At 48.5% G+C, this 14352-nt stretch overlaps 1 protein-coding gene across 5 annotated transcripts in view; it reads right to left on the bottom strand.

Moving 5' to 3' along the window:
- LOC138521417 (spermatogenesis-associated protein 21-like) overlaps positions 1–14352 on the bottom strand; it is a 1690677-nt gene that overhangs the window by 545531 nt on the left and 1130794 nt on the right. The gene's annotated exons all lie outside the window — the stretch shown is intronic.

Below are 14352 nucleotides of genomic sequence, written 5' to 3'. Positions count from 1 at the left end.
GACTATGAGGGAACCCCAGAGCCTCTGGGCAAATGGGGAAAAACTGACAGACTGATTTTGAGCAACAACAAGAAGCCCCACAGAAAATATTTGAAGCCCATAACTCGGAAGAGCAATAGAGAAAAGAGACAAGAGAACACATTTGTACCATACAAACATGACACAATAATTATAAAAGGGAAAGTAAATATGTTAGCGGGTGGGGGGGGAGTAGTTTCAAGTTATGGCTCTGACCCTAAGGAGAGAAGGCGGACTCCATCCATTGAAAGCCACAGGCCAGTCCTCCACCTGGCATGCAAAATACAGATCCGCCGAAACCAGAGACTTACAATAGTCCTCGACACTTAGGTTCTAGGCTCATCCTGGACTACAAATATATTCAGAAGGGAATAATCACAACCCAGGATCAGTTCCAAACCTCACATTTTATTGGGTAAGAAACCAATCCCCTCCCACTAGATCGAATTATCAAGACAACGTTCCTACTCCTCCTGTACTCCAGATTAACAGGTTCCAATATCAGAGTGAGTGGAGACTGAGTAATGCATGCAACAATTATCAGACTTACTCACCTAGAAAAAAATATGTTACACAGGAAGAACAGAAATATGACCACCCACAGCCAAGAGGATGGCGAGAAGATGTCTCAATTGGAGTGACAGGTAAAACAACTGATTGAGAGCATTGGTCAACTGATGAGATCCCAAAAGAGAAATCCTGATTCTAATACTCCATGAAACATTGTCCCAAATTAAATCAACAGGTCACAGTGGACAATGACAACATTCCAAATAGAAATACACACTGAGATGCAGTAGGAAAGATATGCCAAGCCTTGGAGGAAACCTTTTTTACGTCCTAAAATAACGACAGAGTGGGCTGAAAAAATGTGTCCATTTGTTCTTGTGATAAAAATCAGAACAAAACAAGAAGAGTGAAACAGTGAAGAGAAAAATGTGACAATCACATTTGAGAATGAAGAGAGCTCCGTGGAGAAATAACCAAGTGTTTTCACTTTGAAAAATGGATTGCCACCACCAAAGAAACACGAATCAGAATTAAAAGAATTGTGAAAAATAGTTTAAAAAGAGCAGAATGCTTACTAGGAGATAGGGTAAGCAGGATCTCACTGGGGTGAACTCCACTAGGGGACAATGACTCCCCAGTGAACATATCTGCAACATCTCCCTTGCCACCAATGGTGCACAGGTTATTGCGCCATGGGGACTGATAACAATGTAAAAGAAAATAAACCTTTAACCATGCTTGGTTTGTCTGCTGACCCCTCCCAGAAACCGGAATCCCAAGACCAATGGAATTATGTCTCTCTTTGAAGGGAGAGACATACAAGGGATAAGACCCCTACACGCTGTAGAGGAGCTGATGCGGAACGAGTTGACCGCTGAGTGCAGAAGAACCGAAGAGAAACAGTGGCAGATGGAAGTCTCCACTGTAACGTGAAGCCGATGAATTCTGGAGGCAGGACCACAACGCATACATGGTTGGGGGAGGAAAGCCCACAGAGCGCTGCCGAGCCCAGGAGTTCTGGAAGCCCCAGGCTTGAAGGCCTCGAGAGGAGCAAGACTGAACCGTAACCGAAAGTGAAGACCGGTGTGCAGCCGACAGAAGCAACAGGGAACTGACGGCCCGAGGAGCCCGGTTTCACTACAGAAGACATGACCGCCTCCCCTAAAGAAGGCCACTGTGAAGAAGCATGTATGCAGTTCTCGATAAGGAGAGGGGGATGGGAGGTTGAGCTCTGCTGTGCTCCAACAGGGAGTCAGAAGGCTGAGAAAGCAAACCAAGTGCCAAAGAAGGCCAATGGGCCTATAAACCAACAAAGACTGAGGGAAACATCCAAAGAAGGTAAACATGAGAGCTAAAACCTGCTAAGGGTTATTAGAAAAAAGAAAGCGAGTGAAATACAGAAAAGGGCTGACTGACACTGATAACCATAACCCGTGAGGGATTATTAGAATGCAGAAAGAGAGCAAAAAATACCCAAAGTGGGTGAAGTTGAAAGTCACAAACCTCAAGGGCTTTTGACAAGCAAGAACACAACGTCCATATCAAAAGGGAACAAACTTGAAAGATATAACCCCGCAAGGGGTTCAGGTAAAATACAGACTAAGAGAAATACCAGAGAAGGGTTCCAAGAAACAAAGCTACCCAAGAGAGTTGAAAACCTTGTTAAGAACCCAGAGCACAGTCCAGGCTAAAAATCCCACACACTCACAGAGGGTGGAAACCTACAGTATCTCAAAACCCTTGAGCAGAGGCATAAGGTCCCCAGGGGGCCACAAGAACTTACTATTGGCATAAATCTGAGATGCCTTGGAGAGGTGATCGAGAGACAGCAGTTGAACAACTGCACGAGCCACAAATCTCAGAGACTTGGTGTTTCCCATAGTTGTGTGAAAAGACCAGAACTAAAACGTGGTGGAGTGTGCCCATTGTACCTGTGGTAGAATCCAAAACGTGTGTTATTTACTTGAACAGTACGAGAAACCTTGGGAAGTCAAGAAGACTAATTCTAGAGGCATTGTTGGGAGGGGGTCATGCACCAGCATAAGCCAAGCAAGGGGAGCAAGAAAAACTGATCTTGGCTAAATTTGTGTTTCTTTGTTAGTGGCAGTTAGAAATATAAAATAGGTTTGGACTGAGGACAACGTTGAGTTAATTACGATACCCTGACAAGCACCTTTTGTTATTATCCTACAAAAGGGACTCTCTACAGCAGCAAGAGGGAGAGGTGAGGGGTTTTTATTTTACTTTAATAAAACATGTCGAGTTATCTGTGTCCTTCCTCTGACCTACAACACCCCTCCTTTGGGAACTGCACAACTTTGATGGAAAGGGGAATTTATTAGATGGAGTTACTAAAGTATAAATCAAAACAGGGCGACACTGACTCACCCATCTGGTGATAGGCATGTGTCCTCAGGGCGGCCCTGTCTTGCTGGGGAATGATTTACTTTGAAAGCTTTCACCTGCATGAACCAGGGCTTCTGCACTCAAACTCACCACCAGATCATGCTTAAAAGAAGTGCCCATTATTTAAGCTTGAGTGGTACTTGTCACCTGAAAAACATCCACACCGAGGTCCATGACATAATTTATCATATCTCTGGCGGAACAAGATGATTGTGAAGGGACTTACAGTGAAACTTTAAAAATACATATTGCACCAAATAATGAGCTAGTCTATTTTTTCTGACGGTGAGTCTAGCACAGGATGTGATTTGCATGAAGATCCCATAGAAAAACCATACATTGCTAGATTAGCTACAAATTTAGAACCAGTGATGAACACGTTTTGAGACAAAACAACTATCTTTCACCACCTCAATGAAGTCGTGCTGTTTATCTTCAGGCAGGCATTCCACCATCCTTTCAACCGAGTCCAAAGAGGGAAGTTGTAGCATCCCAATAAGGCAAGCGAGTTGACAGCTCTGATGGTGATTGCACAGGTGGAGCAAATCGTCTTCCCAACCAAGTCCATCCTTTGACCCTCTTTGTCAGGAGGAGGAATGAAACATTTACCTGGTGGCCACTTGTTAGGAAAGATTTCGTAATTGTAGGTAATTTTCCTTCCATGTGGCAACCCCTAAACTTTTTGCTATTGTTTTTAACCTTGTTCTTGACTTTGCCAGAGAAGTACAGCCTTCTGCCGCACTTCTCTGGGCTTTCGCTCCTTTCTTACGGGGAAACTGACATGCCCTTAAGACAGTCAGTACCGGGGAACGCTGTTTCCCGTAGTTTCTTTTATCGTGTTGCGGCTTTAGTGCAACATGACACAAGAGGGCACTGTAAGCTAAGTTACAGCTCTCTTGGGTCTCTAGCCTTCTACAGACCCTAGATACTCTTTTAGGATGGTATTTGATCGGTGCAAGTCATTCAGGGACTCGAATGGTGGCAGCGATCGTTTTGTTTATTTTGAGCTCCTTTTGGCGTTCTGAGCACGTTTTTCGCACTGAACCCAAAATGGTGGCCTGGCTCCCAAAATGGCCAGACCACGAGGCTCCTTTGTCTTGTCCACTGACCGTCTTGCTCCCTTCACCTTCCCCAGGTCGAGAGACCCGGGGCCTTCCTTATTTGGGCATGTACTTTCCCGCGAAACGGGGTTGCTTTCGCGGGCTTCTACATGTCGTTTGTGTGCCTCCAGGGTGTGGGCTGGGATGTCTGGTCCCAATACACATCCTGGGTGCCAGAGAGTCTAGGGTGGTGTGAATGCCTGGGACCACCGTGGTCCGTGATTGGTCCACGTATGGTATGTGTGTTGATGTGCGGATCTCCCATTGGCTCCCCTCCGTTTTGGCGCGAAGGGAACCGTGGATAAGAGGGAGCTGGAAACACCACTACCATGTCGATCTCCTGAGTTCTCACGAACGAAGGAATACAGGAGCCAAGTATCCTGCAACCAAGAGGCTGGACCGAGGAATCGCTGGTGACCCGCTGAAGGAATCCTCCTTTGCACTGCTGTCGTCCTGTGAAACCCTTTCCTCCTTTGATCGAACCAGAAGGCCTGTACTGGTGCTTCGACCTTTGGAATAGCAGGAACAGCTATTCCCGGCGACTTCATCATCTCCTGCCAAGTAAGCCTTCGGAAGTGTCTCTGGGCCATCCAGTTGACTGACCAGCTTACAAGGGAGTCCTGCTCTGTAACTGCCGCCAGGTTGTGTTGTATTTCGAGTCCTTGTCACTCTCCTACGCTTCGTACACTTGGCGTTCCCAAGTCTGAAGGGAGGAGTGTACATTTGGCTTGAATACACACGGCCGCTCCGTTGTCCTGCTGCGGCAACAAAACTGTGCTGGTTTCGTCGATTGGGACGTCTTTTTGCTCTACACGACTACGAGGCGTTCCCTGCTCTTCTGAACCTGCCAGCTGCTGAAACTAACGTGGAGAAGCCTGGGTCTGCTTGCTTCGGGGACCGGTGAGTTGTTTAGCTAGGATCTGGTCGCCCTCCTGCAGTATCCCATTGCTTTTCCCTGCTGTGTAAAAACAGCACCCTTTTGGCCGTACTCGCGCTCTGCTTCTGCCCGCTGTGGAGGCTGCGCTTGAGTTGCGGAACCTGTTCTCCTTCTGCTGTGCACTAACCCGAACTGCCTGACTTCCTCCGAAGAGCTTCCCCTTTTGCCCGTTGGCACCGGCGTGGCAGGTACTTTGAGCACAAGGCTCCACTCTTCGCAGGGCTCGGACTTCCATCTAGTTAGGTGCCTCTGAAGGCGAACTGAGTCTAAAGCGTTATCGCACTGCCTGTTTTCCTTTCCTTTCAGGTGGACTACATAATTCGTGCTTTAAACGCTTGCGACTGTGTATTTGTATATATATTGTGTTGATATGGTATGTGTTGGTTTAATATTGTGATATTGTGATTTTCTCGCTACGGTCATTGTTTTAAAGGCCTTAAAATAAATGTGTTTATATTTTTGATATAACAACTGTTTGGAGTAGTTTGTAAGCGCTCTTGCTTTGTGTGCTCATTGCGGGCTTTCAGTCACCCTCACCCCTCTTGAGACCTAGTCTTGACCGCCGCGATCGCTACCTTGATTGGTCTGGCTTGTCCAGAGGTTACCCTGTTCCAAGTAATTAGGTTGGCCTTCTGAACTTCTGCGCCACCAGGACAGAGTTCAGAAATCCGTCTTAACAAATTGGTGTACAGCGGTGGGATACGACTGAAGGTATCCAGTGTTGCGCTCGAACTAAGGCATTTCAGGTTATTCCAAACAGTACACGTAGTGAATTGTTGTAATATAACTTTAAAAAGGCCATAGTCCTATCAAACAGTATGGAAGCAAATACCTTGTTAACTTTAAATGCTTCCAAATCAGAAACGCTGAAAAAGATGTGTGCGGAGAGAGGTGTTTCCTCTCAAGGCACAAAATTGGAAATGATCCAGAGAATCGTGGCGTGGCAAGAAGCACAGCTTGACGCTATAACTTCTGAGGACAGTGCAGAAGGTGGTGGGGCTGCTCTCACTGGTAGAACCGACGGTTCTGCCGCTGCACTGATCCATCGCGACCACGAGGACAGGGAGGACGAGATGTCTAATGTTTCCTCTGCCAGTGTTGATGGGGAGGCTATGCTTGAATTCAAGAAGCAAGAGCTGCGGTTTAGGCAGCAGGAGCTTGAATTCAGCATAGCCAAACTAAAAATCGAACAGGCAGAAAAACAGAAAGACAGGGATCACCAGTTGGAACTGGCCAAGCTTCAGGTTGCAAATGGGTCCAAGGGTCCTGGACATGGGTCTGGGGCTTCCTCTCATCCACGGTTTCCAAAAGATCTGCTCAGTGTGTATGAAGAAAGGAATGACATTATGGACTGGCTGAATGCGTTTGAGTATGCATGCGAGGTTCAAAAAGTTGACAGTGCTGATAAGATTGCGTGGTTGCTCAGTAGACTGCCCCATTCTGGCTGTAGTGCCATTATGGAAATGTCGAAGGCTGAGCGGGCTGATTTCGCAATGTTAAAGCAAACTCTCATTTTAAAGTTTGGGAAGACTCCGGCCCAATATTTAAAGCGTTTTCGAGAGTATAAGAAAAAGGAAGGTGGTACTTCGGTATCTTATGTCGCTGAATCCTTGAAAAACTTAACTGGCTGGGTCGAAGGTTATAAGGTTTCTACCTTCGAAGGCATGATAAATCTTGTCATGCTGGAACATATTTTTGCTTCTTCTTCCCCGGAGCTTAAGCAGCATTTGGCCGATTCGAAGGAGATAGATCCTAAGAAGCTGGCCATTGCAGCAGACTTATGGGTGTCACATCGAGTGTCCCATAAGGACAAAACTCATCCTGGTAAGCAGGAGGAAGGGAAAAAGTCCAAAGATATGGAGGGTGGGGAATCTGCTAAATCTTCTTCCCATAAGGGCCACAAAAAGAAAAACAAGGGTACGACACATGAGAACTCACAGGGTAGTGGAGGTTCGCCTCCGAAACAGAACTCTGGTTACAATAAGCCTCCCTACGTAAACAGACCCACTGGGGCTTGTTTTTCTTGTGGAGCAACTGACCATGTGAAGGGGGATCCCCGGTGTAAGGTTAGACCTTTGGGGGTCCACTCCGCTAATCTGGCCTTCTCCTCCTACGAGGAAGAAGAGATTACAGGAGCATCCTTCTCCTCAGACTCATTTCCCAGCGGAATAGAGGCTGAGGTAGTTTTAGTGTCCCTGGGTTCCTGGGAGCCTAAAGTCGCAGAGGCTTATGCTAGGATTCCGGATAATACCAAGCACTACTTTAAAGACAGTGTGCTGATCAATGGAGTGGATACTCCAGCTCTTAGGGATAGTGGGTGCAGTCGCACTGTAGTGGATTCTACCTTGGGAGACTCAGAGGAAGTTGCCAGAGCTACTCTGATGCCCACTAAGTTGGCTGACGGCCCCCTCCGTATGTTTCCAGTAATACCTGTAAATCTTACTTTAAATGGTACAGCAGTCAGGATTCCAGTGAGCATTCAGAGAAACGTCCCGGGAAAGGTCTTGTTGGGTAATGATCTCAGAGCTTTAGGGCTCGTAGGAGACACTGCCGAAAGACCCTACACACGGTCTCAAGCACGGGCAGCATTGGCCAAGTCCAATACGCCGCCCCAGCCAAAGGGGAAACCCAAGGCGAAAGGAGTCTACAAGTCAAAACGAGGGAAAGAGAATATTCCCCCGAGCTCGCCTACCACTGCGGTGGAGGAAGTTGGTCAATCGCCCGGGCCTGACGAGGAGGTGGCGATGCCTGAAGTATTCGACCCCAACGATCATCCTGAACTAAAAGACTTGTTAGTTGAAGGAGGTCCTGATAGGGACGAATTCAGTAAAGGCCAACGTGAGTGCCCATCTCTGGAAGGCCTAAGGAGACAGGCCTGCTCCCAGCTTGAGGGTGAACCTCCTGGGAAGCATAGGATTTATTGGGAAGGTGGACTCCTGTATAGTGAGCCCACAGAGTCTACAGAAGGAGACCATAGGAGGTTGGTGGTTCCCCTTGCTGTTAGGCCCTTCCTCCTGCAGTTGGCGCATGTCGTTTCCCTTGCTGGTCACCTTGGTATGAGGAGGACCAAGCAAAGGTTATCCATGCACTTCTACTGGCCCAAGATGGGGGAGCAAGTAGAAAGTCACTGCAGGAGTTGTGCCGCCTGCCAGTTGTCTGGTAAGGTTGGCGCGACAATCCAAGCTCCGTTGGTACCGCTCCCAGTTGTGGGGGTACCATTTGAAAGGGTAGGGATCGACATGGTTGGTCCACTTGACCCGCAAACATCCTCAGGCAATAGGTTTATCCTGGTGCTGGTCGACCATGCAACCAGGTATCCTGAGGCCGTCCCATTTACAACTGTAACTGCCAAGCCAGTTGCAGAAGCTTTACTCGGCATGTTTACTAGGGTTGGCTTCCCTAAAGAAGTTGTGTCGGATCATGGCAGCAACTTTATGTCGAAGTATAGGCAGGCTATGTGGAAAGAATGTGGGGTCACCTACAGGTTCTCTTCTGCATACCGCCCCCAGACCGATGGTCTGGGGGGGCGTTTCAACAGGACGTTAACGAGCATGATTGGGGCTCTGGAGGAGCCTCAGAGAAGAGAATGGGATCTTCTTGTTTCATGCTTACTGTTTGCCTATCGAGAGGTACCACAGGAGGGTGTTGGCTTCAGCCCCTTCGAACTTCTGTTCGGTCATCCCGTACGGGGACCCTTAGCCATCGTCAAAGAGGGATGGGAGATGCCCACTCCCCCTGTTACTACCAATGTAGTTGATTATGTGCTAGGGCTCAGAAAACGGATGGTACTTCTGGTGGGCTTGGCTAGTGATAAATTGAAGGCAGGGCAAGCGCTGGTGAAACATTGGTACGACCAGAAAGCTTCCCTCATCAACTTTACACTTGGTCAGCAAGTCCTGATCATGAATCCCTTAAGGCCTCGAGCTTTTCAGGACAACTGGTCAGGCCCTTACCCAGTGGTGGAGCCCCTGGGTGAGGTTAACTATTCAGTGGACCTTGGAAGGCCTGGACAGGCTCTAAAAGTGTTTCACGTGAATAGGCTGAAGGCTTTCGTCCCAAGCGTCGAAATCGCAGCACTGCTATTGGCTTCAGACGTTGAGGAAGAGGAGTCTGAACCTCTCCCCGACCTGTTCCCAAGCAGTCCTTCAGTTAGCTCTTTTGAGGGTGTCCGAGTGGCCCCTCACCAAAATGGACAAGGCTCAGTGGTTTACCTTGGACATGAAGTAGGTGGAGGGAGGAGACAGCCTCTACTCAGTCAGGTACAAGCAGTACAAGACTGGCCTACCCCCACTACGCAAACCCAAGTGAGAGCCTTTTTAGGACTCACGGGGTATTACCGCAATTTTGTGGCAGACTATAGCACCATAGCTGCTCCTCTGACTGCCCTCACAACTCCGAAGAAACCCAAGAAGGTAACTTGGACCGACGAGTGTGAGAAGGCCTTCAATGGCTTAAAAGACTCCTTGTGCCAGGCCCCTCTCCTTAGGGCCCCGGATTATCAAAGACCTTTTATCGTGCAGACGGATGCCTCTGACACTGGGATAGGAGCTGTACTATCACAAGTAGATGAGAAGGGTAAGGAACACCCTATCGGTTTTATTAGTCGCCAGCTTAAGGACAGAGAGCTCAGATGGTCCACGGTAGAGAAAGAATGTTTCTCTGTTGTGTGGGCCCTAAGGAAGCTGAGGCCCTACCTCTATGGGACCCACTTCACTGTGCAGACTGACCATAAGCCGTTAAAGTGGCTAATGAACATGAAGGGGGAGAATCCAAAGTTGCTTAGGTGGTCCATAAGTCTACAAGGCTTCGACTTCACTATTGAGCATAGGCCAGGTGTCCAACATAGCAATGCTGATGGGTTGTCCAGAATGTTTTACCGACCTGAACAAGAGACTCATCCAGGGGTGGATTAGTTCCCCCTGTCCATAGTCTGGGAGGGGCGAGTGTTAGGAAAGATTTCGTAATTGTAGGTAATTTTCCTTCCATGTGGCAACCCCTAAACTTTTTGCTATTGTTTTTAACCTTGTTCTTGACTTTGCCAGAGAAGTACAGCCTTCTGCCGCACTTCTCTGGGCTTTCGCTCCTTTCTTACGGGGAAACTGACATGCCCTTAAGACAGTCAGTACCGGGGAACGCTGTTTCCCGTAGTTTCTTTTATCGTGTTGCGGCTTTAGTGCAACATGACACAAGAGGGCACTGTAAGCTAAGTTACAGCTCTCTTGGGTCTCTAGCCTTCTACAGACCCTAGATACTCTTTTAGGATGGTATTTGATCGGTGCAAGTCATTCAGGGACTCGAATGGTGGCAGCGATCGTTTTGTTTATTTTGAGCTCCTTTTGGCGTTCTGAGCACGTTTTTCGCACTGAACCCAAAATGGTGGCCTGGCTCCCAAAATGGCCAGACCACGAGGCTCCTTTGTCTTGTCCACTGACCGTCTTGCTCCCTTCACCTTCCCCAGGTCGAGAGACCCGGGGCCTTCCTTATTTGGGCATGTACTTTCCCGCGAAACGTGGTTGCTTTCGCGGGCTTCTACATGTCGTTTGTGTGCCTCCAGGGTGTGGGCTGGGATGTCTGGTCCCAATACACATCCTGGGTGCCAGAGAGTCTAGGGTGGTGTGAATGCCTGGGACCACCGTGGTCCGTGATTGGTCCACGTATGGTATGTGTGTTGATGTGCGGATCTCCCATTGGCTCCCCTCCGTTTTGGCACGAAGGGAACCGTGGATAAGAGGGAGCTGGAAACACCACTACCATGTCGATCTCCTGAGTTCTCACGAACGAAGGAATACAGGAGCCAAGTATCCTGCAACCAAGAGGCTGGACCGAGGAATCGCTGGTGACCCGCTGAAGGAATCCTCCTTTGCACTGCTGTCGTCCTGTGAAACCCTTTCCTCCTTTGATCGAACCAGAAGGCCTGTACTGGTGCTTCGACCTTTGGAATAGCAGGAACAGCTATTCCCGGCGACTTCATCATCTCCTGCCAAGTAAGCCTTCGGAAGTGTCTCTGGGCCATCCAGTTGACTGACCAGTTTACAAGGGAGTCCTGCTCTGTAACTGCCGCCAGGTTGTGTTGTATTTCGAGTCCTTGTCACTCTCCTACGCTTCGTACACTTGGCGTTCCCAAGTCTGAAGGGAGGAGTGTACATTTGGCTTGAATACACACGGCCGCTCCGTTGTCCTGCTGCGGCAACAAAACTGTGCTGGTTTCGTCGATTGGGACGTCTTTTTGCTCTACACGACTACGAGGCGTTCCCTGCTCTTCTGAACCTGCCAGCTGCTGAAACTAACGTGGAGAAGCCTGGGTCTGCTTGCTTCGGGGACCGGTGAGTAGTTTAGCTAGGATCTGGTCGCCCTCCTGCAGTATCCCATTGCTTTTCCCTGCTGTGTAAAAACAGCACCCTTTTGGCCGTACTCGCGCTCTGCTTCTGCCCGCTGTGGAGGCTGCGCTTGAGTTGCGGAACCTGTTCTCCTTCTGCTGTGCACTAACCCGAACTGCCTGACTTCCTCCGAAGAGCTTCCCCTTTTGCCCGTTGGCACCGGCGTGGCAGGTACTTTGAGCACAAGGCTCCACTCTTCGCAGGGCTCGGACTTCCATCTAGTTAGGTGCCTCTGAAGGCGAACTGAGTCTAAAGCGTTATCGCACTGCCTGTTTTCCTTTCCTTTCAGGTGGACTACATAATTCGTGCTTTAAACGCTTGCGACTGTGTATTTGTATATATATTGTGTTGATATGGTATGTGTTGGTTTAATATTGTGATATTGTGATTTTCTCGCTACGGTCATTGTTTTAAAGGCCTTAAAATAAATGTGTTTATATTTTTGATATAACAACTGTTTGGAGTAGTTTGTAAGCGGTCTTGCTTTGTGTGCTCATTGCGGGATTTCAGTCACCCTCACCCCTCTTGAGACCTAGTCTTGACCGCCGCGATCGCTACCTTGATTGGTCTGGCTTGTCCAGAGGTTACCCTGTTCCAAGTAATTAGGTTGGCCTTCTGAACTTCTGCGCCACCAGGACAGAGTTCAGAAATCCGTCTTAACACCACTATTTATTTATTTATATTTAATGTGTCATAGTTTACATATAAAAACTTTACACATATAACATTTAAGATTAATCAAATAGTTAATTCCAACAATACATTACATTAAATCGTATTCCAATACACATGCATACATAGAAAACCTAAAGCCTAAACTGCATCATTCATGCAAATAGAATTCCTGATAAAATTCACATTACATCTACCAATCAACAATCTTATGTCCAACTCATTATATTATACTTGGAGATATCCAATGTCCTCACAGGTCCGACAGATGCTTATTTTTGATGACTCCAATTCTTCCATGGCCAATTTCTTTGACACACTGCTCTAAACTCTGTGAAGTGCTATTTGCAAGGCTCTATTCTTAGTATTTAAACATTGCTTCCAGAAAGACAGTCTTAATCCTCTCTCCTGGACTGACCACTTTCTGCTCTCCTCTCACCTGAAGCTCTCTGCCCCCCAGGCTAAGCCCACCCCAGCATTGCCACCTACCTTCTCAGTCATTTGGCCCATGAAGCGTGTGTCAGTTGAGGCCTTTGCAGCTACTTTTGCTGCACCGCCTACACATGCGGTTGACTCTCACTCTGACACAGCCCTCTCTAACTTGCACCTCTCTATTTCCAACACTCTGGACTTCCTGACCCCTGTCATAAGAATCTGTCTGATGCCTACCTCCAAGTGAAACTCTTGGTATGCATCCGACCTCGCCGCCCTGAAAAGCAAATGTAGGGTGACTGAGAGGAAGTGGAGGGGATCTGGCGCATCCTCTGACAAACTAGCCTGCCGCCTGTTCCAAAGGCAATACAGCCTCTCTGTCCTGTCAAAGAAGAGAGCCTACATCCAAGCCAGCGTCTCTGCAGCCTCTAACAACATGGCCAAACTCTTTAAAATCTGCAAGGAGCTGGCCAATCCTTCTGCAGTCTCCATCTCTCCTCTTCCCTCCCAGGCCCTCTGTATGGCTCTGGCTTCTCACGTCACCATTAAAACTCAGGATATCCTGCCGTCTCTCTCCTCTTTCTCTCCCTCTACCCCTCTCAGTCCCCCTCTGGCAGCCTCTTCCTCTCCTCCTCCTACTTTCTCCTCTTTCTCTCCGACTGCACCTGACGATGTTTATAGACAAGTCCGATCCATGAAAGTGTCCCCTGCTCCTTCAGAACCATCAAGGACCACATTGACACCCTTGCTTCATCCTTGGTCGATTTATGCAATCACTCTTTTACCACTAGAACTTTCCCCTCTCTCCTCAAGCACTTCCTTGTGCCCACCTCCTTAAAGAACCTTCTGCCGATCCCACCTGGCCGCCAAACTATATCCTGATCTCTATTACTCCTTTCTGGACAAATTCCTGGAAAAGCTGGCAATCTCCCAGCTTACTCTCCAGAGTGAATCTGTTGGTTTTCTCCATGGCCATCAGTCTGGCTTCAGAGCAGCCAGAGGCACAGAAACCGCTCTCCTGAACACCTGTGAAGATCTGCTCACTAATCTCGCTTCAAGCCTTCGTCTGTCCTTATCCTCCTTGACCTTTCCTCTGCTTTAGACATGGTCAATCACGCCATCCTGATCAATCGACTCCATGAGAACCTGGGCATCACAGATCAGGCCATGCAGTGGCTGACCTCCTTCCTCCTGGACCAATCCTCCCAGGTCAAACTTGGGTCCTTTCTCTCCACCTTCTCTCTCTCCACATGTGGTGTACCCCAGGGCTCTAACCTCTCGCCCTGGCTCTTCAATGTCTACTTGGCCCCTTTGGCCCACCTGATCTCTACCTTCTCCACTAACGTTCAGTGTTATGCGGATGGCACTCAGCTCTCTTTCAGGCTCCCCTCAGCCTCCTCTCCTCTAGCGCTCATTACTGACTGCATATCCGCGATTCAAGATTGGTGCACCTCCAACGGTCTCTGCCTTAATGCCAGTAAGACTGAGATGCTTCTCATTGGGACCGATGCTTCCACTTTCGCTCTCTGACTCTTGATGGCCTCCTTGGGCCCTCCTCCTTCAGTTTCATGTGAGGCAAAAAACCTTGGTGTCATCTTCAACTCCACTTTCTCCTTCTCTCCTCACATCACGGACCTGTCCAAGAAGGCCAACTACCAGTTGCACCTCCTCTGAGGTATTCTTCCTATTCTCACTTTCCCCCAGAAGCTCACTGTCTCCAGAGCCTTGGTTCTCTCTAGGCTGGACTACTGCAACAGTCACTTTCTCAATCTGCCTTCCTCTACTCTCTGCCCTCTGCAACTAATCCAGAACAGCACTGCAAGACTTGTCCTTGTCCTCAAGCTCAGGGACTGTATCTCTCCAGCCCTGAAATCTCTCCACTGGTACCCGGTGGCTGCAA

This window comes from Ambystoma mexicanum, chromosome 13 (genome assembly GCF_040938575.1).
Source record: "Ambystoma mexicanum isolate Mex_15411 chromosome 13, UKY_AmexF1_1, whole genome shotgun sequence".
NCBI classification, from domain to species: Eukaryota; Metazoa; Chordata; class Amphibia; order Caudata; family Ambystomatidae; genus Ambystoma; species Ambystoma mexicanum.
This window is presented reverse-complemented; position numbering and strand designations above follow the sequence as displayed.